We start from the raw sequence: 25,463 nt of genomic DNA, 5'->3' as shown, positions 1-25,463 counted from the left end.
TCTTGCAGAATCTCCCTATCACGACTACTGTGTCCTTTTGGGGTAGTTGGGGAACTTTACTCCCACTTTTCAGGGTCTTGGGATGGGGTATCTTGAACACCCTGACTGTTTTCTTACAGTCCCAGCGACCCTCTACAAGCTCCCATAGGTCTGGGGTCCATTCGTGATTCGCATTCCACTTTTGGAGTATGTGGCTTGTGTTGCCCCTAGACCTATGTTCACCTATTGCATCCTATTGTAATTCTACACTGTTTGCATTACTTTCCTTACTATTACTTACTTGTTTTGGGTTTGTGTACATATAACTTGTGTATATTACTTACCATCTAACTGAGGGTACTCACTGAGATACTTGTGGCATATTGTCATAAAAATAAAGTACCTTTATTTTTAGTAACTCTGAGTATCTGAGTATTGTGTTTTCTTATGATATTGTGCTATATGATATAAGTGGTATAGTAGGAGCTTTGCATGTCTCCTAGTTCAGCCTAAGCTTTGCCATAGCTACCTTCTATCAGCCTAATCTGCTAGAAACACCTCTATCCTACTAATAAGGGATAACTGGACCTGGCACAAGGTGTAAGTACCACAAGGTGCCCACTATAAGCCAGGCCAGCCTCCTACACACCTCCTACTGGGACCCAGACAGGATTGAACTGAAAGGGGACCTGGTGCACTTCTAAGCCACTCTTTGAAGTCTCCCCCACTTCAAAGGCACATTTGGGCATATAAACAGGGCCTCTGCCCCTTCCAGCTCAGGCACTTCCTGGAGAAGAAACTTGTAACCAGAACCTGCATCCTGCCAAGAAGAACTGCCTGGCTGCCCAAATGACTCACCTGACTGCTTTCTGTGAAGAACTGCTGCCTTGCTGTTGCCCTGCTGCCTTGCTGCTCTCTAGCTGAGGTGAAGAAGTGCTCTCCAAGGGCTTGGATAGAGCTTGCCTTCTGTCCCCTGAAGTCTCAGGACCAAAAAGACTTCATCTCTTCAAGAAGGACTCATTGTGCGGCAAAATTCGACGCACAGCCTGTCAGAAATGACGCACAGCCTGCATCGCAGTGAACATTTCAACGCACGCCGAACAGGAATGACGCAGCCTACTTCGCAATCAGAAGATCAACTCAGTGCCAACATAGCGACCGTAAATTTGACGCACAGCCCACTGGATCGACACATAGCCAAAATGGAACGGTGCAGCCCGACTTCCAGAGAGGAATTGATGCAGCGCCTGCTGTGCGGTGTAAAATTCAACGCAACGCAACGCCCACTGGCACAGGAAAATCCACCCACCGTCCCCGGGGCGTCTGACAACCCTGCAACCCGAAGAGGATCCACGACCGAGCACCAGAAATTGATGCACAGCGGTCCCTGCGTGGGAACTAAACGACGCATTGCCGTGTGCAGCCCGAGAAATCAACGCACACCCCTTTGGTTCCAGGCTTCTCCTCCTCTGCGGCCCTTTGCAGAGATTTTTTCATGCACACCGGGTACTTTGTGCTTGAAAGAGACTTTGGCCCTCATTCTGATTCTGGCGGGCGGCCTCCGCCGCCCGCCAGAATTCAGCCCTCCATAATACCGCTCCGCGGTCAAAAGACCGCGGAGGGTATTATGAGTTTTTCCCTGGGCTGGTGGGCGGTCTCCAAAAGACCGCCCGCCAGCCCAGGGAAAAACTCCCTTCCCACGATGAAGCCGGCTCGTAATCGAGCCGGCGGAGTGGGAAGGTGCGACGGGTGCTGTTGCACCCGTCGCGTATTTCACTGTCTGCAAGGCAGACAGTGAAATACATTTTGGGGCCCTCTTACGGGGGCCCCTGCAGTGCCCATGCCGTTGGCACTTCAGTAGCCCCTCAACCTTGTCTCAGGCCTGTCATTGCAAGGCCTGTGTGTGCCGTTGGCATGGGCACTGCAGGGGCCCCCAGGGGCCCCGCGACTCCCCCTCCCGCCATCCGGTTCCCGGCGGGAGAACCGCCAGGAACTGGATGGCGGGAGGGGGAGTCGGAATCGGATTCCTTGGGGGCAGCGGGAAACCGGCGGGAGACCGCCGGTTTCCCTTCTCTGACTGCGGCTAAGCCGCCGCGGTCAGAACGCCCCGCGGGGCACCGCCGGCCTGTCGGCGGTGCCTCCCCGTCCAACGGCCCTGGCGGTTCTATACCGCCAGGGTCGTAATGAGGGCCTTTGTTTGCTTTTAAAAGACTTAAGATACTTTATATCACTTTTCACTGATATCTCTACATTTACTTATTGCATCGTTGATCGTTTTGAGTGAGGGTCCTTGCTTGGACAGGGGGTAAACTGACTGCCAACCAAAGACCCCATTTCTAACAGTGACTACCATCATAGAGAAAGCCCAAATATCTGGAATGTTTTACAAACAGCTCTGCAAAGCTGACCAGGTTGTTTCCCAATCCCAACTTGATTACCTGGTTGATGTTTACCTTCCACGGATGACTGATGTAGGAGGCTGACTCAGATTATGGTGTACACCTATGGTGTGGCACCCTATACTGTGTCCAGGCTTAGTGATAGTGTGTAGGTGTCCAGATAGCAATAGCTCTATGGGGGTAGCTGTGGTGAGCAGCTAAAGCTTATCTAGGAGGACCGTAAATCTTTGCAACACCACAATAGTCAGTCAACATACACAAGAAAGAACCACACCAGGTGTTGCAAAAATAAAGGTTTCTTTATTACAACACTAAAGACTATTCTAACGTTGGTATATATCTCCACTTGGATATATCTACACGCAACATATGCACTTAGAATCAATCATAAATAGCATACAAATACATGGGGCCCTATGGGGAACCAAACCATATACTAAGAAAGTGGTATAAGAATGGAGGTGCCCAACCAAGGTAAGTGTGTTAGGATCCGATAGGACTAGGGAGCAAGAACATTCCAGAGGTAAGTAACTGTAATTCCACAGGCGCCCAAGTGCACCATCAAGCTGGTGTCCTATAGGCTAACACAGGACTGTGTGATGCTATTATTTATGTTTGACCAATGACTTTGTGTTTCACCACTGCGCATATTAGTTGCTCAATGTTCACCAGTAGCACATTATATGTTTTGTTCAGCCTAGCCGCCTATTGGCTTTGACATGATATTATATATTACATTTTGTATTCAGCTCAGCTGCCTATTGGCTTTGACATGATATTAGACCTTACATTTTGTATTCAGCTCAGCTGCCTATTGGCTTTGACATGATATTAGACATTGCATTCTGTATTCAGCTCAGCTGCCTATTGGCTTTGACATGACATTAGACATTACATTTGATATTTAGGTTAGCTGCCTATTGCCTTTAACGTGAAGTTAGACATTGCAGTTGAGAATCCAAGCTGTATTTTTCCAAGCTGTGTTTTTCCACAAGATGAACCAAACTGTTTTTCTCACACCAGACTAGACCTGATAAGAGAGAGTACATTTGGTGTTTTCCTTTCTGCTCAGGCTTGGGAAGAGGAGGAGTCTAGGAGATCTGGCCAGTCTCCAAAGGCTTGCGTAGTTTTCCCGAGTCTGAGAGGAGGGGGCATGCTTTTGTAACGGATGGCTCGGGGCTTCAGAGAATTAGATTGAAATCTGCCTGACTTCAGACTGGAACTTGGTGCCAGTTGCCAGTCTCCCATGTGGGTAGATAATCTCTTTCTCGCAGTTGACCGGAGTCATCAACTTGCAGACCCCAGAAAGATGAAGCTGTAGTTTCTCACACGATGAAGTATTTGTTTTGCTTTGCATTCAATATCTTATAAATATAACCTGCTGTGTACATTGCAACTGAGATATATTTTGTTTTAATGCTGTGACTACTTTTGTGCTTGAAATCTATTAATTCGTCTCTCACGAACTTGTGGGTGGGGAAGAATTAACAACAATAAAGGTCTTCTTTGAACTCAGAAGTGCATTCCTGATACGTTCTGTAAGCTCTGATAAGAGATAAGAAGGAAAGCAGAACATTTTGGTACTAGGAGTGGGGTAGGGTCGAATTATAGATTTCTACGTGCACAATTTAAAAGTGTAATTGTTTTTTGTTGTTTGGAGAATTACAGAAGCACGGCAGACTATGTTTGAAAATGCATGTGTAGTTAAACTGCATGATGGTGCTGTGAGAAATATGTTTTCTTTCTGTGATGAGGCATATTTAGGAAATGTGCCTTTTGGAAGCAATGAGGTTCCTTTTGTTTTTGACAGAAGGGTTTGGATACTTTTATCTGCTTACAGAGAAATGCAGGAGAAATGTAGGCAGTTGGAACATGAAAATAAGAATTTACGTGAGCAAATTAGCCAGAATACATTAATGCAAGATAATGCTGAAAGTTATAAAACTACTGTTTTAGAAGAATCTGTCTTTTCCCATTCCAGTAATGAGGGGGTTAAGACAGCTTCGAGCTACTCTGAGCCTCGGTGTGAGCCAGGTTTTTTGGCAGTCGAAGTGCATTCCTTAACTGATAACAGGGAGAAGAACAGAGCACAGAATGTGATTTACGAGTTACCGTTGCAAAATGAAGTAAAACGAAAGATTTTAGAGTTTCTTACTGTTTGCATTAAGCAAGAGACACCGAGTTTCATTAGCTTGTTTGATTTTTGGAAACAGAATAGCCCTCATCTGAGTGAAATCCTAACACTTTGGTATATGGTCACTGGGAAAAATTATATGCAGCTACGCACTTGCGATTTGTCAAATGAAATAATGCAGACTTTAGGTTTCTGCGCAGTGCAAGAGGGAAACACTAATGTACATGTAAATCAGGAACAGGGGAAGAAAATAGTGCCCCTAGCTAGAATCATACACTGGATCTGGTACTTGCAAGACAGGGTTAGAGTACCACAGGTAAAAGAGTCACCAATGAAATTGTGTGCACCATTTGAATTCGTGTTTACTGAGGATAAAAAGCATGTTTGTTTTACTAATGATTAATTGACTGAAATGTTGTTTTCTAGCACAAGAGAAGGAACAGTGTTGTACAATGTGTGTCAAATTTTAAAGCAAGAGCTACGTGAGATGTGTCATTTTTACACTGATTCTTGGTTCATTGCCAATGGTTTAGCCGTTTGGTTTTCCACATGGCTTGCACCTAACTGGTTCAATTCCCTTGCAGATGTTAAAGAAAAAAATTCAGAGAGAGAAGTGTTCACCCAGAATTCTGACTTAGTGGGGATGGCTAAGTGGGTGCACCAGAAATGTGAACAGCTGGGAGAAAAAGCCACTTACAGGTGGGCAGAGATGAGAGAGATGCACATTCCCCTAGATTTGATAAAAACTGTGCAGCACGCACAAAAGCAATCTGTCATGCAAGCAGTCACAGAGCAGTTGGGGAGAGGAAAGTTACCAGGACAGATATGGCAAATTTATCAGGTTTTGGGGCAAGTGATTGCTGCAGATTACCAAGGAGAAATTAAAATTATGCTGATGACTAGAAAATAATCTGATTCATTCATACAAATTGGAGACAGGATGGCCCAAATTGTCAAAAATGCAGTGAATGGAGGTTTGGTAAAGAATGAGTCTGCCCCAGCCCTTCTGACAGTGCACGAAAAGGGAAGCTGTGGTGCAGCAGATAAAATCCTCAGTGCTGATGTGTGGGTTGAATCCCCAGATGACCCTCCAGAACCTGCAGAAATTATAATAAAGAGCCCCAAAAACGTCCTGCTGATTATAAAACAGGGAAAGGAAGAGAAAGGGTACATTTCAAATGACAAATTTTATTTGCAAGAAAAGTCATACTTTTTTCTTTTGCAGATCCTACCACGTTTCGCCACTGTCCCTGAGTGTGCTGTGTGATCCCCCTTCGGGTGTGTGCGTGTGGGGTCGGGGAAGGGACCGAACCCCCAACCTGAACCTGACTGAGTACAGTACAAGCACCATGGATCCATTTTGCGCAACTGGCGCCTTCAGTTCAAGTTCAACTTGTTTGATTGTATTCTTCCACTGGAACTAAGCAACCTTAACAGTTAACTGTCTGTGTTTTTTCGTGTGGAACTCTGACTTTCACTTACATTCCAGCAAATCTTTCAGGTGAACCGTGCACCTTTCCATGAGTAGTACTCATGCTACATCAAATTGCTATTTTAGAGACACTATCATCTCATTCAGAGTATAAACGTTTCAGTCTTTTCTGTGTAGATGTATCTGATGTGAAAGGTTATGAGATCAATGTGTAATCCACTTCCATTGCTTTACAGTGTTTGCTTTGATCATTCAAATCTGACTTGCTGATAACGTTTTTTTGTTTTTGTGCTGATGTTTTATTTTTTTTGTTTGAAACAAGAGATATGTGAAACAAGAATTCATTGGTCATAGGGTGGAATGTGATGCTATTATTTATGTTTGACCAATGACTTTGTGTTTCACCACTGCGCATATTAGTTGCTCAATGTTCACCAGTAGCACATTATATGTTTTGTTCAGCCTAGCCGCCTATTGGCTTTGACATGATATTATATATTACATTTTGTATTCAGCTCAGCTGCCTATTGGCTTTTACATGATATTAGACCTTACATTTTGTATTCAGCTCAGCTGCCTATTGGCTTTGACATGATATTAGACATTGCATTCTGTATTCAGCTCAGCTGCCTATTGGCTTTGACATGACATTAGACATTACATTTGATATTTAGGTTAGCTGCCTATTTCCTTTAACGTGAAGTTAGACATTGCAGTTGAGAATCCAAGCTGTATTTTTCCAAGCTGTGTTTTTCCACAAGATGAACCAAACTGTTTTTCTCACACCAGACTAGACCTGATAAGATAGAGTACATTTGGTGTTTTCCTTTCTGCTCAGGCTTGGGAAGAGGAGGAGTCTAGGAGATCTGGCCAGTCTCCAAAGGCTTGCGTAGTTTTCCTGAGTCTGAGAGGACGGGGCATGCTTTTGTAACGGATGGCTCGGGCTTCAGAGAATTAGATTGAAATCTGCCTGACTTCAGACTGGAACTTGGTGCCAGTTGCCAGTCTCCCGTGTGGGTAGATAATCTCTTTCTCGCAGTTGACCAGAGTCATCAACTTGCAGACCCAGAAAGATGAAGCTGTAGTTTCTCACACGGTGAAGTATTTGTTTTGATTTGCATTCAATATCTTATAAATATAACCTGCTGTGTACATTGCAACTGAGAAATATTTTGTTTTAATGCTGTGACTACTTTTGTGCTTGAAATCTATTAATTCGGCTCTCACGAACTTGTGGGTGGGGAAGAATTAACAACAATAAAGGTCTTCTTTGAACTCAGAAGTGCATTCCTGATATGTTCTGTAAGCTCTGATACGAGATAAGAAGGAAAGCAGAACAGACTGTCACAGTTGGATTTTTGTGGATTCAGGACCCCGAGGAAACCAGTTGGCACAAAGAAGGTTGGAGAGTGCCCGCACCTGTGGATACTCAGAAGACTGTAGTACCTTCACCAGGGAGCCCAGGTGCATAGGGGTGAAGTGATGTCAGAAACCCTTGTTGTAGTAAATGGAAGCCTCGGTTGTCCATTAGCTGCCATGACCCGTGGATCAAAGTCAGTGGAGCACAAAGGTGGATTCCAGATGAGAGGAACCTGAAAAAGAAGGGAAAAGTGTTGAGACTATTCGAAAATGTCCAGGTGGTGCAGTAGGCAATGCTCACCCTCTTGGAGGTGAAGTTCCTACAGGACGGTGAAGGAGAAGTCCTGCCCCTGAGTTCAGGGGCATGCAGGAGATCCTTGCAGTTGCCCACAAGCTGTTCCACATTGGTTGCCAAATTACAAGAGGGTCAGCATGACCACCAACAAACCCTGGCAAATAGTAGTTGCAAGGTAAGTTGCAGGTTTTTGAGGACTAGCAAGGTCCTAGTGACTTGACCCTTGCAAGAGAGTCAGGGCAGGCTTTCAGAAGAAAGGAGAGCCAGCCAGAGTTGATGGAGCCCCCATGAGTGACTCACTGGCAGCAGGTACAGGGAGTCGCAGGGATGCCTCAACAGCACAACACAGCACAGGAGCTGCAGAGTGGAAGCTGATTTTGGAGTTGAGGAGTGTTGGAGCCTGGGTCTTCTTGGAGCCTGATGATCTCCTTGGAGGAAGAGCAAACAAGCCTTGTCAAGAGCAACAGTTGCGATGCACAGTGAATCCGTTACAGTGGCTGCAACAGGAGCCCACAGTCTCCCAAGTGGACCAGAATACAAGAGGGAGCTGAAGAGGACCACAGAACCACCACAGAGCCTTTCAATATCTGTGGGACAGCAGGATCCACCAGCTGGTCGTCATTGTCTTGAGGATCCTGCAGAGGCAGGTGAGTGACTCCTTCACTCCAAGGGAGAATTCTTCTTGCTTCTTAGGTGAAAGTTGACTCCTTGTTCTGGAGAACACACAGTTACAGATGTTGCAGGAGCTGTAGAAACAATGTTGCAGTCGGAGCCCTCCCAACTGGATACAGTCTTGTTTCAGTTCCAAAGCAGACAAGCATTGGTTCCTGAGGACAGCAGCAGAAGAGTCTTGCAGAGAATTCCTGGTGTAGAACCTTGCTTGACGAATCTGAGGCCCCTCCCTCGAAAGAGCCCTTAGGTAACCCAAAAAGGGGGTAGGTCACTCTCTGCTGTGACCCACCTATCAGAGGGAGTGAGGGACGTCATCTACCTGGCCTAACTAGTCAGATGCTTCCAGGGGCCTCTGCAGCCTTGTTTCCAGGATGGCAGAATCAACTGGCCACCTAGCAGAGCTCTGTGCACCTCCCCAGAGAAAGAGTTGGACAGGGTGTTGGTCATTCCCCGTCCTTTGTATGGTTTCACCCCAGAGCAGGAACCGGGGGTTCTTGAAATGGTGTAAACTGAATCATGTAAGGAGGGCACCAAATGTGCCCTTCAAAACAGTCTGGCGGCACTCAGAGGTCACCCTACCCCAGCCCATAGACACTTCTCCCTTGCAGGAAATCCTTTGTTGTGCTTTTCCCTGCTTGGGTTAGACTTACCAGCAGGAGAGCAGAACAGTGTCTGGCCCAAAAACAGCGTGGGCTGACAGCCAGACACTGTAAAGCTGCACAAGTAGAACTGGGGGATCCTCTAAGGAATCCCCGGAGTACATGGGATCATGCAACTACCGCTGGAATTGGTCTAGTTGCATGAATCCAACATGTGTGATACCAAACATGCCTAGGTTTAGAGAAGCCATTATGTAGTTAGACAAAATGTGTTGACCAGTGTCCACTACATACCTTAAGTTTTGGGTTACCCTGCTCATGTAGGGGTTCCACCCACTTAGTGGCATGCACCCTGCCCTTGGGCTAAAGTGGCTACCAGAGAGATGACTCACAGTGTCCAAGTGTAGTGACTGCGATATAAGGCAAGTCTTATGTCTAAAATGAAAGGTGCATGCACTATTTCACACAGGCTGCAATGGCAGGCCTGCAGACACAGTTTGCATGGGCTCTCCTCGTGTGTGTCATAATACACACATGGGCTGCAGCCCATGGGAGTCCCCTGGTACACAAATGCCTTGGGTACCTAAGTACCATATACTAGGGGCTTGTAGGTGTGCATCATTATTCGAATGGTGGGTGTAAAGGTTTACCAGCAACCAAATTTAGAGGAGAGAGCAAAGACACTGGGGTCCTGGTTAGCACGATCCAGTGTACTACAGTCAAAGCATCCTGACACCAGGCAAAAAGTGGGGTTAACTATGCCAGAAAGATGTTACTTCCGTACAACTGACACCCAAAATGAGAAACTGGGGGAACCTATAGGTGAGGATGGGGTCCAGAAAGCTATAGCTGCTAACCAGTGCTAAAGTACATATGCTCTCTCCCTTAAAACATGGTGACATTGGTTCATACCCAATTGGCTTATTAATTCTACTTGTAAGACCCCTGTAAAGTGCACAACATGTGCCCAGGGCCTATAGATTAAATGCTACTAGTGAGCCTGCAGCACTGATTGTGCCACCCACATAAGTAGCCTCTGAACCATGCCTCAGGCCTGCCATTGCAAGGCCTGTGTGTGCAGTTTCACTGCCCCTTCGACTTGGCATTTAAAAGTACTTGCCAAGTCTTACACTCCCCTTTTTCTACATATAAGTCACCCCTAAGGTATGCCCTAGGTAACCCATAGGGCAGGGTGCTATGTAGCTAAAAGGCAGGGCATGTACCTGTGTAGATTATATGTCTTGGTACTTTAAAACTTCTAAATGTGTTTTTACACTGCTGTGAGGCATGCTCCTTTCATAGGCTATCATTAGGGTTACCCTCATATACTGTTTGAGTGGTAGATTCTGATCTGAAAGGAGTAACACAGTCATATTTAGTATGGCCAGAATGGTAATACAAAATCCTGCTGAGTGGGGAAGTTGGATTTAATATTACTATTTTAGAAATGCCACTTTTAGAAAGTAAGCATTTCTCTGCACTTAAATCCTTCTGTGCCTTACAATCCACGTCTGGCTAGGTTTAGTTGACAGCTCCCTTGTGCATTCACTCAGACAACCACAAACACATGATGCTCAGTCACACTTGAATACATCTGCATATTGAATCGGTCTGGGCTGGGAGGGTGGAGGGCCTGACACTTACATGTCAAAGGACAGTAGCCAGCCCTGGCACAAAGGACTGCCACACCCCCTAGTGGGACCCTGGCAGCCAGGATGGAACACAAAGGGGACCTTAAACACTTCTAAGACACTCTTTGAAGTCTCCCCCACTTCAAAGGCACATTTGGGTATTTAAGCAGGGCATATAAACAGGGTCTCTGACCCTACCACCTCAGACACTTCCTGAAGAAGAAACCCTGAACCAGAACCAGCACCCTGCCAAGAAGAAGTGCCAGGCTGCCCAAAGGACTCACCTGGCTGCTTTTCTGAGAAGGACTGCTGCCTTGCTGTTGCCCTGCTGCCTTGCTGCTCTCTGGCTGTGCTGAGAAGTGCTCTCCAAGGGCTTAGATAGAGCTTGCCTCCTGTTCCCTGAAGTCTCAGGACCAGAAAGACTTCATTCCTGCAAGAACTCCTTGTGCGGTGAAAATCGACGCACAGCCTGCAAGAAACGAAGCACAGCCTGCACCACAGTGAGAAAATCACTGCACGCCAAACTGTACCGACACAGCCCGACTTCGCAAGAAGAAGATCAACGCAGCACCAGCGTTGCGACCGGAAAGTTGATGCACGGCCCACTTGATCGACGCAAAGCCGAGTCGGAATCGGCGCAGCGCCTACCGTGCGGCAGAAATTTCCACACATCGCCCAGCAGATCGACACAGCCCCCATGACTTAGTCCTGCACACCCAGGATTTCAACGCATCGTCCCCGGGGCATCCGAAAACCCCACAACCTGAAGAGGATCCCAGTCTAAGCGCTGGAAATTGACGCAAAACCTAGCCTGCGTGAAAACTCAAAAACGCATCATCTGTGTGTGCCAGAAAAATTGACGTAAACCTCCCAGTTTTCCACACATCTCCTCCTCTGTGGTTCCTTGCGAATAATGTGAACACAAACCAGGTACTTTGTGCTTGCAAGAGACACTTGTTGCTTTTGAAAGACTAAAGACACTTTATATCATTTTTACAGTGATATTTCAACATATACTTATTGAATCTTGATAATTTTCACCTGCATCTTACCAGATAAATATTATATATTTTTCTAAACACTGTGTGGTGTATTTTTGTGGTGCTCTACTGTGTTATTGTATGATTTATTGCACACATACTTTACAAATTGCCTTCTAAGTTAAGCCTGACAGCTCAGTGCCAAGCTACCAGAGGGTGGGCACAGGATCATTTGGATTGTGTGTGACTTACCCTGACTCAAGTGAGGGTCCTTGCTTGGACAGGGGGTAACCTGACTGCCAACCAAAATCCCCTTTTTTAACACTACATCTGCAATTTATCTGGCAAAACCATAGAACTCCCTTGCCATTGAAACTACTCAGTCTTCCAAGAATTGCTGGAGGACTGCCCCTCCCTGACTTCCATATACATTACAAAGCAGAGCAATTATGAGTTATTTCTGAGTGGTCGGTACGGGAATCAGACAAACATTGGCTACACATGGAGAGGGCAATGGTGAGGAGAGTCATATGGGATGTTTTATGGAAGCTGTAAACAGATCTCCCCCCATGCCTATTTAAGCACTCCCATAAAAACAACTCTTAAGACATGGGATGAGTTGAACAAGGAGGCGGAATGGACTACCTTTCCTTCCCCTTTCACACCAATGCACTACAACCCGATGTTCCCTCCAGCTCCGTCCTCTGGACCATTCGATGGTTTGAGAGAGGGGGCTACCTCACCCTCTCCGATCTCTTTCACAGCTGGGATAGTTTAACTATCGAACACTGCCAACAAAACTTACACTTTTCTGACTCAGAACACCACCGCTACACACAACTGAAACACTGGGCAATCCACACAGATGTTAGAGAAGCTGCCATTAGAGAACTTACCCCTATTAAACAATCTGTAAAATGAGCAGGCTCTACTAGAGGAAACATTTCCTTTCTCTATGCCTTGCTACTCACTACACTCACCAACGCACTACCTTATCATGTCACTTTTTGGGAGGAGGAGCTTGAGGGAGAAATTCCTACAGCAAAATGGAAAAAAACTTTGGAGAGATATCCTGAAATGCAACCATTCCATAGGCATGAAAGAAGCACACTACAAACCGCTCCATGACTGGCACCTGTACCTCACTAAGCTAAAGAAAATTTTACTGAATAGTTTTGATTTGTGCTGGAGGGGATGCAGGTTCCTAAGGGACTTTTGCCACATATCGTGGGAGTAGGAAGTTGGCTCTGTATATACTATCTCAAAGTGAGATCAGAGGGTAGTGTTAAGCATCTGTTGTACACACACAGACAATAAATGAGGAACACACACTCAAAGACTTCACTCTAGGCCAATAGTTTTTATATGGAAAAGTATATTTTCTTAATTTATTTTAGAACCACAAGATTCAAGATTTGAAGTAAATACATAAAATGCAAGGTACTCCACACAGGTAAGTAAGGAACTTTGAATTAAAGCAGTAGTATACACAGTAAAGGTTAAAATGGTAATAAGCTATTTTAAAAGTGGACACAGTGCAAAAATCAACAATTCCTGGGAAAGTTAAGTTTGGTTAGTTTTTGCAGGTAAGTAAAGCACTTACACAGTCAGTCTCCTGGGCAGTGGCAGCCCACCTTTGGGGATTCAAGGCAACCCCAAAGTCACTGCACCAGCAACACAGGGTCGGTCAGGTGCAGTGGTCAAAGGAGGGCCCAAAACACATGGGTGCATATGGAGAACAGGGGTTCTCCGGTTCCGGTCTGCTGGCAGGTAAGTGCCTGTGTCCTCGGGGAGCAGACCAGGGGGGGTTTGTAGAGCACTGGGGGGGACACAAACAGGCACACAAAACACACCCTCACAGGGCAGCCGGGTGCAGTGTGTAAAGTTGGCGTTGGGTTTGCTATAGGGAGCAATGGAGGGACCCGGGGGTCACTTAGGCGATGCAGGCAGAGCACAGGGGGGCTTCTCGGACCAGCCACCAACAGGGCTAGGAAGAGGGCTGCCTGTTGGTCACTCCTGCACTAGAGGTTGGTTCTTTTCGGTCCTGGGGGCTGCGGGTGCAGTGCTAGGTCCAGGCGTCGGGTTCTTTGTTACCAGGCAGTCACGGTCAGGAGCCTCTGGATCCTCTCTGCAGGCGTCGCTGTGGGGGTGCAGGGCGGTTGTCTCATGTTACTCACGTAGTTGCAGTCACCTGGGAGTCCTCTCTGCAGTGTTGGTTCTCTGGAGTTTGAGCTGAGGGCGTCGCATGCAGAGTGTGAAGTCTCATGCTTCTGACGGGAAGAGTGAGTTCTTTAAAAGTTGCTTCTTTGCTGCAAAGACGTTGCTTTTAGTGAGCAGAGCCATGTTCTTGGGAGTTTCTTAGTCCTTTGGTTTCAGGGCAGTCATCTGAGTCTTCAGAGGTCACTGGCCCCTGTCAGATGCATCGCTGTGCAGGTTCTTTGAGTCTGGAGAAAGGCCAGTAGGGCTGGGGCCAAGTCAGTTGTCGTCTCTGTCGTCTCTGCGGGGCTTTCAGGTCAGCGTTCCTTCTTCTTTATGTAGGTTGCATGAAAATGATTTCCTGGGTTCAGAGTCGTCCCTAAATACAGAATTTCAGGGTGTGTTTAGATTAGGAGGGCAGTAGCCAATGGCTACTGTCCTAGAGGGTGGCTACATCCTCTTTGTGCCTCCTCCCTGAGGGGAGGGGGCCACATCCCTAATTCTTTTGGTGGGATCCTCCAAACTCAAGATGGAGGATTTCTAAAGGTAGGGGCTGTCCTGACTGGTGGGTGACTCCTCTTTGTTTTTTCTCATTATCCTCTCCTCCCTTGCCACCAAATCTCCACTAGCTGGAATGCCCTGGGGTGCTGTAACAAAAGGCATGAGTCTTTGAGGCTCACCACCAGGTGTTACAGTTCCTGCAGGGGGAGGTGGGAAGCTCCTCCACCCAGTACAGGCTTTGTTCCTGGCCACAGAGTGACAAAGGCACTCCCCCCTTGTGGCCAGAAACACGTCTGGTTGTGGCAGGCTGTCAGAAACTGGTCAGCCTATCACTAGGAGTCGGACTTGTATTCAGAGGGGCATCTCTAAGATGGCATCAGTGTGCATTTATTGTGCTGAGAAGTTTGATACCAAACTTCCCAGATTTCAGTGTAGCCATTATGGAACTGTGGAGTTTGTGTTTTACAAACTCCCAGACCATATACTCTTTATGGCTACCCTGCACTTACAATGTCTAAGGTTTTGCTTAGACACTGTAGGGGTATAGTGCTCATGCACTTATGCCCTCACCTGTGGTACAGTGCACCCTGCCTTAGGGCTGTAAGGCCTGCTAGAGGGGTGACTTTCCTATGCCACAGGCAGTGTGAGGTGGGCATGGCACTCTGAGGGGAGTGCCATGTCGATTTAGTCATTTCCCCCCCATCAGCACACACAAGCTGTGAGGCAGTGTGTATGTGCTGAGTGAGGGGTCCCCAGGGTGGCATAAGACATGCTGCAGCCCTTAGAGACCTTCCTTGGCATCAGGGCCCTTGGTACCAGGGGTACAATTTACAAGGGACTTATCTGTGTGCCAGGGCTGCGCCGATTGTGGGAGCAAAGGTACAGTTTAGGGAAAGAACACTGGTGCTGGGGACTGGTTAGCAGGGTCCCAGCACACTTTCAATCATAACTGGCATCAACAAAAGGCAAAAAGTCAGGGGGTAACCATGCCAAGGAAGGCATTTCCTTGCAGTGGGACTGCCCAACAATCCGACCATTTTTGTCAGAGATCTTAGCACAAATTGAAGATATCCTGGGATATCTTGTCCCAGATTCCCCTGGATTAGTATTGCTGGGTCTGTGGGATCACACCCTCAAGCGCCAAACTAGAGGCGATAGAACAATACTGACTGTGGTTATGCTTAGGCACAGCTAGGTTAGTGGCGGTGGCAGCCTGAAGAGGAAGGAGCCCTCAGAAGTGACACAATGGCATGCACGTCTATGGCACGTGCTCACCATGAAAAGAATGGCAGACTTCTTTCAGTGTGACTTCCAAAATGTTGAATTTACACTGGTCCCCTGGTGTCCTATCTTACAAGGGGCCTGCCATTAACCGCCTGCTTATGCACACCAGGGTTCTACATCTCTTTCAATTCTAGAAGCAGAGGAGAACCCACCGGTAGTGACAGGAACCCAGTGTCCTCCCTTAATTCCAATGCTAAAACATGACCTCCCGAATAACCACCAGAGTAATAAGTAATGTGCTGCCACACCCATGTACACTGCTTCTCTTCTTTTCTTTGTTCTTATCTCTGTTCTTTTTACCTCTGCTTCGTTTAACTTTCATAGTTAGGTAGGTTGGGTTTAGGGGTTTTATTTTAGGGTGGCGTTCCAATGGAAAATGTTTATTGCTTGAGATGTTTAGGCGTGATAGCATTTATAATCTAAATCGAAGATGTTTCAGACTTGTCCCCTCAGCCAATGGGCACTGTACAATGTAATGGCTGCTTCGTGGAATGATGGGGAGATATATAGAGTGTTCAACTATCACTTGGTATGTAAAATTCAATAAAAAGAGTTTTGATTGAAAAAGGTCTAGTCCTATATTATGTGTGGGCTTGGTAACATGTTGGATCAACGGCGAGGTGACAAATGACTATAATAAATCACACAATCCATGCTTTGTAAAATTATCTAGCCATATATTTGCATTACCTAACACTGTAACGTTGGAACGTTTAGAGGAGAGTAGATAAATAAGTTCAGTGAGCTCTGCATTGGACACTCATCCACAATCCTTACTATGTCACATATTGAAGTGTAAACATTCATACTCCAAAAATAATTACTACATTTTTAACTTCCCACTTCTGATGACACTGTTGACACATCATCTTTTACAAATGGTATGGGACCATCTAGAAATTTGAAGGTAGCATTGGTTTTATCAAAGCTTGGCATTGTACATTTTATTCACATTCCTATATTCAAGTCTACTAACTTCACAGACAACAAGACCAAAGTACAGACAATGAGGTTATATGTTTGTGAAGTACAGTCCACTTTTGAAGTTTGATTCTGAAGAACAAACAATATTAAAAAAATTGTGTAGGGCTGTCAAATCTGGTGAAGGTTGTCCACCAAACCAATGTTATAACTGTATTTTGAAATCAACTGCTGTGACAGTTGTTTTTTTAATGTGCAGATATGACCACAGGGCCTGCATACATCTCTAAATTTGGTGATGGTAGTCAGTCCGGATGGAGACTATCCTAACAGATGAACTACCATCTGTCAAATATTAAGGGGGTCATTACGACCCCGGCAGTCGGTGTTATAGTGGCGGTAGTACCGCCAACAGGCTCGCGGTACATACCGCCATATTATGACGTTGGCGGTTTGGCCAAAGCCAAACGCCAATGTACCACACCAACCACCATGGTGGTAATGACCCCTGGGCTGGAGAATGCAGTCTCCAGCCTGACGGCCGTCACTAGGCCGTCCGTGGGATTATGACCCCGCCTACTGTCATGGTTTCCGTGGCTTTTTTACTGCTACGAAAACCATGGAGGTAGTCACTATCAGTGCCAGGGAATTCTTTCCCTGGCACTGATAGGGGTCTTCCCCATCGCCCTCCCCCTCCCCAGAGTCCTTCCTCATCCTCTCCCTCCCCCGTCCATCCCTCCAAACTTAAACACACAGACATGCATACACACACACATGCATACATCCTTGCACACTCACACCCACACACACTGATATACATACAAGTACACACGCATTCACACATCACAACATACATGCACACTCACATTCATTCATGCGCACATGCATTACACACACCCCACACCCGCATGCACGCACACAGACACAAACACACAAACACCCACACACACAACTCCCCCCACCCCCTCTCCTGTTGGAGCACCTAACTTACCTGCATGCAGGGGGTCCTCCAGCAGGAGACGGGACGCGGCGCTGCTGCCAGCAGCAGCATCCACCAGCAGAACACCACCAGGCCGTATCATGGCTCATGATACGGTTGGCTGCGGTCTACTGGCGTGGCGCTGCTGCTGGCAGCAGAACCACCTTACAGCCGTCCACCGCCATGGCCGCAGACGGAACTCCGCCAGCAGGATAGAGGAATTCCGGCTACGGTCACAATATGGCAGATGGTAGGTAGCCACATCGTCGGTCTTTTGACGGCTGTCGCTGTGGCAGTAGGCAGCATTTACCGCGTATGTCATAATGAGGGCCTAAATCTGGCTACTCTTGATTTCGCAAACAAGTAATTTCCTTAGGTTAGTATTTTTATCATAAAAACTAGTTGCAAGTACAACTGATGATGCTACCTGTGTGCTGACATAAAGACAAAGAACATTGAAATCATGTGTAGTTGCAACCAAACAACCAAACCTCATTCATCATCTTATTGAAGGGGCATTAGCACCCATATCTGAAAACTTTTATGAGATAACCATCCCACCACCACATGGACTTTAAAGTTTCCTGACAAACAATCAATAGAACAGGTTTCTTCATAGAGAATAACCTCTCCTCCAGGCAACACTTGTGAAACATTTTTCCAATTCTCATCCTAAGTATAAGAAATTGCTATGGTCAAAGTTAACACCGTTCACAATGACAATACCACTCCGTCAAAATGACAATAACTGAACATACAGTCATAACTGACCCAAATGATGTGATGTTTTCTTAGTGCAAAACCCACAGCCATTGCCTAAAAGCACTGCTCCACATTAAGAGAATACACTTATTTTTTTGTCAATCCCTGTTGACCTGCTCCAGTTATTATGCTGTGTGCCTTTAAGGTAAGTCATCACTCTACTATTTACATATTTACCAGAACTATTTAAGGTTGTACATAGAGGTTAGCAAGCAGTATCATACTTGGGAAAGAACTCTAGCAATTTCACCTGACATTAAGCATCCATACCTAAGCCATTATGGTAGAACCAAGAGAAACTGTCAAATATGATAGACCTTGGAGGGTAAAAGTGGCATGAGTGCGGGATCAGTCTTACAGGAAATGTGTTTCATTTCATTTTTGTCTTCTATTCTGAAAATCTTTGATTACTTGATGAACTTCCTTGATCTCATTTATTAAAACATCTGAAATTTAGGATCTGGGTTCTTTCTTTGTTTCCTATTGGGACGCACTGTGGACTCCTAAAGTTGATATTAAACTGCTTTTTGTTTCTAACCTATGATGGGAATAAACAAAGAAGTGGAAAATAGCGGTCTGTGAAAAGGTGTAATTTGCTTTCACATACTTACGTAAAGTTAAAAAAAAAATGTTTAATGCAAATTCATCGTTTAGCACTATATTTTAGAGTGAAAACCATCCTTGTGTCAATTTTTGTTGCAAGGATGCATTTCGCAGTAAAAATAACACAGACGCCACATACAGCAGCCGTTTGCATTCTGGTTGTTCGTGTTCTTGTCATGCTATCATTTTCTTATGAACGGTGAGATAGTTTGGCAACATTACGTAGTGGTTTCATTTGGATCATTTTGCCTTATACGCGTAACACAAATTTCCCAAAATTACGTGACTTACACTGGTGTAATTTAAATTATTCCAGGTCTTGTGGAAAATGGTCAAGAAATGTAGAGGCAGGAGTTTCCAAATCAGAAGTGTTAAGCTCATTCTTATCTCCTTATCGCATGTACATCATAGAGCTATTAAATGTTGTATCAGGCTCCATTGAAGGTTAGGTCACTGGCATCCTAATCCTATCCCCCCATTTGGACCAAGCACAACCTATATCTAAACACAAACATGCATGCTTCCTCTACGGATCTCAACAAATGTTCATAATGGAATGCATGATTGATGAAGCAACCACTGCATCTCCCCAAAACTGCCAAAATGCCACCTCTTTCTGCTCCACCAATTCTGTGTTCATAAATTTATAGATTTATCTTTCAGAAATAGGGAATCCAGTGCCAGTGGCATAACGCAAAATGATGCCACTCTGCAGAATGTGGCATGGGGCCCCCAAGTTGCCAATATTTTTCAAATGTTCATATGCTTTAGGCTAAATGGAGCACTCGTGAAGTATTGGGGCACCCTAAAGAGTTGCACCCTCTCCCCATGTCATGGGGCATTTGTTATGCCCCTGTCCAATGGAAATATATTGCTGCTTTCCCTATTTATATGAGCATCCAGACATAGGGGTCATTATGACCCCAGCGGTACGTGTTATAGTGGCGGTAGTACCGCCAACAGGCTGGCGGTACATACCACTATATTATGACATTGGCTGTTTGGCCAAAGCCAAACCGCCAATGTACTACAGCAACCGCCACAGTGTAACGACTGCTGGGCTGCAGACTTCACTCTCCAGGCCTGCGACCGTCATTTGGCCGCCTGCGGAATTATGACCCCCCCTACCGCCATGGTTTTCATGGCTTTCTTACCTTCACGAAAACCATTGCGGTAGGCACTATCAGAGACAGGAATCCCTTCCCTGTCACTGATAAGGGTCTCCCCCGCCTAGTACCCCTTCCCCGGTTTCCCTCCCACCCCTCCCCTTCCTCTCCAGACCCCCCTCCATACATGCACCTTCCTGCACACACGCATACTAACACCCATCCAAACATTCATGCATGCATGCATACATCCATTCACACACACTTGCATACTTACCCACAGACACGCATTCACACAACTCAACATACACGTACTAACACATCCATACATGCACAACACACAACATGCACCCGCATACATGCGCGCACAGACATACACACACACAACACACCCCACCCCCTCCCCTGTCGGAGCACCCAATAACCTGTCTGCCAACAGCAGCGTCCGCCAGCAGAACACTGCCAGGCTGTATTATGTCTCATAATACAGCCGGCGGCGGTCTACTGGAGTGGCGCTGCTGCTGGCAGCAGTGCCACCTTACCACCATCTGCTGCCATGGCCACAGCTGGATTTCTGCCATCCTTCTGGCGGAAATCCGTCTGTGGTCATAATACAGCGGGTGGCTGGTAGCCGTGGCGGCGGTCTTTTGGCAGCCGACGCTGCGGCGGTAGGCAGTCATTACCGTCATTGTCATAATGAGGGCCATAATTTTGACAGTGCCCTGTCCACCTCCTACTGCATACTGCTCTTTGTGACTAAGAGGCTTTTTGCAGTTCTGTTTCTGTGTTACAGGTAGACGGAGCTCATGGAGTGCCAAAAAAACTCCACAAACTCTTCCTTGCTCCTTGGGAACAGGCGGTGTTGTGCTCGGCCGCCTGTTCACACTGATTGGTGCGAGTAGCGCGCTCCGTGTCGCAACACAAGCGTGAAAGCAGGAGCCTATGCTGCCAGCCATCTTCTTTTTCCTATTGCATGGTGCTGGGCCTTCTTTTTCAATCTATACTATTTCTTTGCCATCCTTACTTTAACCTTCTTATCCTCCCCTGTTTTACATTTATTTCCATAGTGTGTGTTTTTGTGCTGGTAGATTTTGCGTTTTTGTCTTTTTAGGTTAAGCATAGCAGTGCATAAGCGCTGCTTTTCCAATGCGTTGGTATCTATGTGGGCTCTTAACCAAGCCCATGAATCATCCATCACTTCCATTTGCTCGTGGGCTTGCCTTTTAAAATCCCACGGATTTCATTTGCGAAAGGCATGCAAATGTCATGCCGTTTCTGGTGTTTTGCCCTCCTCGAGAGCACTGGCCAACTACTGAAAACATACCAGGCTCCATTATCTTTTTATTTCCTATGCAACGCGATTACGTTGGGGTTTCTTACAGCGTAATCGCGTTCTTTTGTTTTTGTATGATTCCTCCGTCCCCATCCACACCCCTGCTTGCCCTCCCCTTGGGATTTGCGGTGGCAGCCACTGCACATATGCATTGCCATGCGTCCTCTAGTTTATAATGCTAATAGCTTTAACTCGAGCAAACGTGACACTGATTGCATTGCAAATGCTTGTTTTTCTTTAGTGTCTCTCCTTGGAGCTCATGCTCATGGCGCCCATGGCATTTAGAATCGGATTACACATCGAGGTTTATGTATGCATGCATTTTGAAACTAAATCGGAGCCACTCATGTAGCTTCATTATGAAGTCCATTGTGACCGGTACCTTTTACCGCCTAATTATCTATCTGTGCGTTTCGCTCATTGTGTGAAGCGGATATTTCAAAAGGTGTCAGGCTCGCGGGGCTACCATCTCAGTGTCTTTAAACAGGTCAAAAAACAGTGCCACACTTTAATTTTAGCAGCCCGGTGTGAAAATGATGCCTGACCATATTGCACGGCACATAGATTTTTAGCAAGAGAAGAGAGGAACCACACCAACTTCTTTCTGGTGTTCAATCCTAGGGGAATCCAGGGACTCTCTTCTGTTTATCACTCAAAGTATTAAGCGCACCTCTCGTCACAATGTTTATACGCCCCTATTTTGGACAATTTCAGCATTTTACTCACTTGATCTACACACATCGCTTGGATCGTGGATATTTTACGAACTCGAAGCGAAGGTACGCCTGCTGCTTGGAGTGGTTGGGGGAGAAAAGTAGCCTATCTCCTTCATGTGCAACTTGAAGGCATTTGTTTTCCTGCCATCCCTGCCTTTGTCTTGCTTTGATGCCACAGCCTCTATATTACTCACTACTGGTGCGTAACATCTGCCAAAACATGCAGAAAGGCAGGAGCAGAGAACAGTAACTGCTGCCTGTCGGCTCCTTCAGCAGCGAGCTTCTAACTCTTGCACATTTTGTCACATATTTTTTTATTGGCGATCCTTGAATTGACACATTTATGCAAAATAAATCTAATTATTTAAGTTCTAATTTAAACGTTTTCACTTATGTCAATTGATTATATTTTTATTATAATTCAAATTACCATCAATCATAGGATTTGGTTTTTTTTATCTTACTCCGTATCCGTAATTTGTGACAGCAGGGCTAAATTTGCAGGTAATCACATGCCAGTGCCTAAAGCTTTCATTTGGAACCGAGGCACCATATTCCAAAGCCATCTCAGGGATGTTTAATATATGTACAGACACTTTTTACCTCTTTAGCGGCGTGCTTAATTTGTAAATAATCACGTACTGGTGCCTAAAGCTTTCCTTTGCAATGCGCGGCTGCTGCAGTTCAATGTGAATACTTAGGCAACATTATTCTAAAGCCATCTCAGGCATTTTTAATATATGTACAGCCACATCTAACCCCTTTAGTGCAGTGCTTAATTTGTAAATAATCACATGCTGGTGCATAAAGCTTTCCTTTGCAACACGCAATTGTTGCAGTTCAATGTGAATACTGAGGCACCATTATTTTAATACATGTACATCCACTTTTAACCCCTTTAGCGCAGTGCCTAATTTGCAAACAATCATGTGGAAGTACTAAAGCTTTCCTTTGTAAACACACAGCTATTACATTTCAAAGTGAATACTAAGGCACCATTATTCTAAAGCCATCTCGGGTATTTTTTTATATATGTACAGCCACTTTAACACCTTTAGCTCAGTGGTTCCCAACCTGTGATCCGGGGACCACTGGGATCCGCAAAGCCTAGTCTGGGGGTCCTCAACTGTTAGAAAATGAAATAATTTTAACAGATTAGGTCCCCAGCTTTCATTAATGACTCAGTGAGGATTCCCCAGATCTGAATTATGATTCAGTGGGGGTCCCCGGGTTCCAGTATTGATAAAGTGGGGGTCCACAGACGTCAAAAGGTTGGGAGCCACTGCTTTAGCTACTCGGAGCTTCATTAGTAAATAATCACATACAGGTGCCTGAAGCTTTCCTTTCCAACACGCAGTTGTTGCAGTTCATTGTGAATACTGAGGCATCATTGTTCTAAAGCCATCTCAGGCATTTTTTATATATGTACGGCCACTTTAACCCCTTTAGCTCTCAGTGCTTAATTTATAATTAAAGTCTAATGCCCAAAAATTATTTTTCAAAAAGGTTTTTATTGGGTTTATCTGATATTTGTATATGTTGTTATGATCTCTCCTTATTGCAAATATGATTAATATTCAGGCCAACTTAACATCCTTATTATACTATGACTGTTTGAACACTCTTGATATGTTTGGGTGACCGTTCTTGTTTATTTCTCCTCCATGGCTGTCTTTTAGGGAATTGTGTTAGGCAGCCAGCAACCCTGATGGTGGGATGGTGAAAGTGGTATGCTATTGGAATTAGCATGCCAGATTTAAATTAGGATGGTAAACAGCAACACTTTCATTTTTTGCTGCAGATAGAGGAAGAAGGAAAATGGAAGTGCTTTCATTACATGCAGGGCTACTGGAACTATACGGCAGGAAAAGATGAAATTATGAGGCAGAGTTGGCCAATTTATGTGGCAAGAAATGTCCATTTCTGAATTTACTAAGCCAATAGCTCTAACTCTAACAAATGTGAGACCTATTGGCATACCGGTGTAGGGCATGCAGCGAAACTCACAGTCTGCGGGCACTGGTGCGCCAGGGGGTCCACCTTGCAGCATTTTTAACGAGGAGGAGGTGGTGGCCGCACCTGTGTTTTTTTGTATAGCGCCACCACCTCTCCATGCTGGCAGCAGGCGGCAGGCCCAGGAGTGGGTACAGCCTGTGGGAGCGGCAGCTGCTGTGGAGGAGGGTTCACCGCTGTGTTCCCAAATGTATTGGGGTTTGGCGCACCCAACAGCAGCTGATGCACTACTGGGCTGATATCGTGGAGCGGGACAGCTCGACCTGCTGGGAATCCAGGTTGCAGGGCTTGGTTAGTACTAGTAATTAATTATTACTAATTTTGTTGTGTCCTACAATGCTAATATTTTTTTTTAAATTGCATGGTGCTCACACTCATAGGTAAGAAAGGTTTACATTACCTAACATTACGAATACTTTGTGATCCAATTCGAGTGAGTCAGGTGCTCAATGCTACCTAGTTCTGCTTATTGCTGGAGGCACTCGCTTGGGCTTATTATTTAAGAAGTCAGGCTGAGTCCTCTGTTTTCCGGTGACTAAGATAGGGGTACTGTGGTAGTAGCAGTAATATCATATCAGTGAGTTAGCATTCTCTGTGTCGTAGCACGTACAGTTCTAATCAATCTCCCAGTGATGTTTAGTATGCATCTATGCATTGAAAAGGGGAACAGACTGAGGTGACCCATCAAAGAGGGTTGCGATTTGCAAAGCAAAGATCATTCATTGCAATGCATTAGTATTTGCAAATGTAGTTTGGGAAAATTTGGAATAGGGCTTAGGTAAGTTTTCAGAAATTAATTGAATAAGTCAACTCAATAATATAGGAGATCTGATTTAGAAAAGTGCAATGTCAATACGTTACTGCTTTTGCCTGTCAAAATATGTTCAATGAGAATAACTGCACCACTAATCTATTTTTGTTTTCTTCTTCGTATCTCTGACCCTCCATTACGGATGGCTTGACTACTGGCATTATTTTAAATGGGAGAGAAGATATTGTGAATTGAACTGTAGTTGTGTATTGTGGTTGCATTTTATTAAAAAAATAAAAAGGGGGAGGTGTATCTGGCATCTAAAATGTGGTAATGTTTTTTTCTAGCCACACAGACCACTAGTGCCACGGCCAGCACCAGTACAAAGATGATGCAGCATCTGAAGGGGGAGTCTGCAGCAGCAGGGATGGGTGATAGTAAGTCACATTGCTTGCCTATTGACAATTACTAGTAAACCCACTGTATTTGTTAAGAGAGGCAGATTCCACCCATTATCATCCATGACCTCACTGCCCATGACACTTCGTGACCCAGGGGCCATGGCCCCACTCAACTGCAACATAGTTTAATCGGCACTGCAGTCTTGGTTCTGCAATGTACATCTGCTTCTGTTAAAGAGGCATTTACAAAGCTTTAAATGGATTGCAAACCAAAATGAAAACAAGGTGTCTTTATTTTCCCTCCTTTGCCCGCTCAGTCACCTCCTAGTATCACACTTCTTTATTCATTCCTAAGTTATGTTCCAGCCTACCAAAAACATTAAAAATACATTTACTGGAGAAGGGGTTCATATAGCT

This window comes from Pleurodeles waltl, chromosome 6 (assembly GCF_031143425.1).
Source record: "Pleurodeles waltl isolate 20211129_DDA chromosome 6, aPleWal1.hap1.20221129, whole genome shotgun sequence".
Lineage (NCBI taxonomy): Eukaryota > Metazoa > Chordata > Amphibia > Caudata > Salamandridae > Pleurodeles > Pleurodeles waltl.
Note: the sequence above shows the minus strand (reverse complement) of the source record.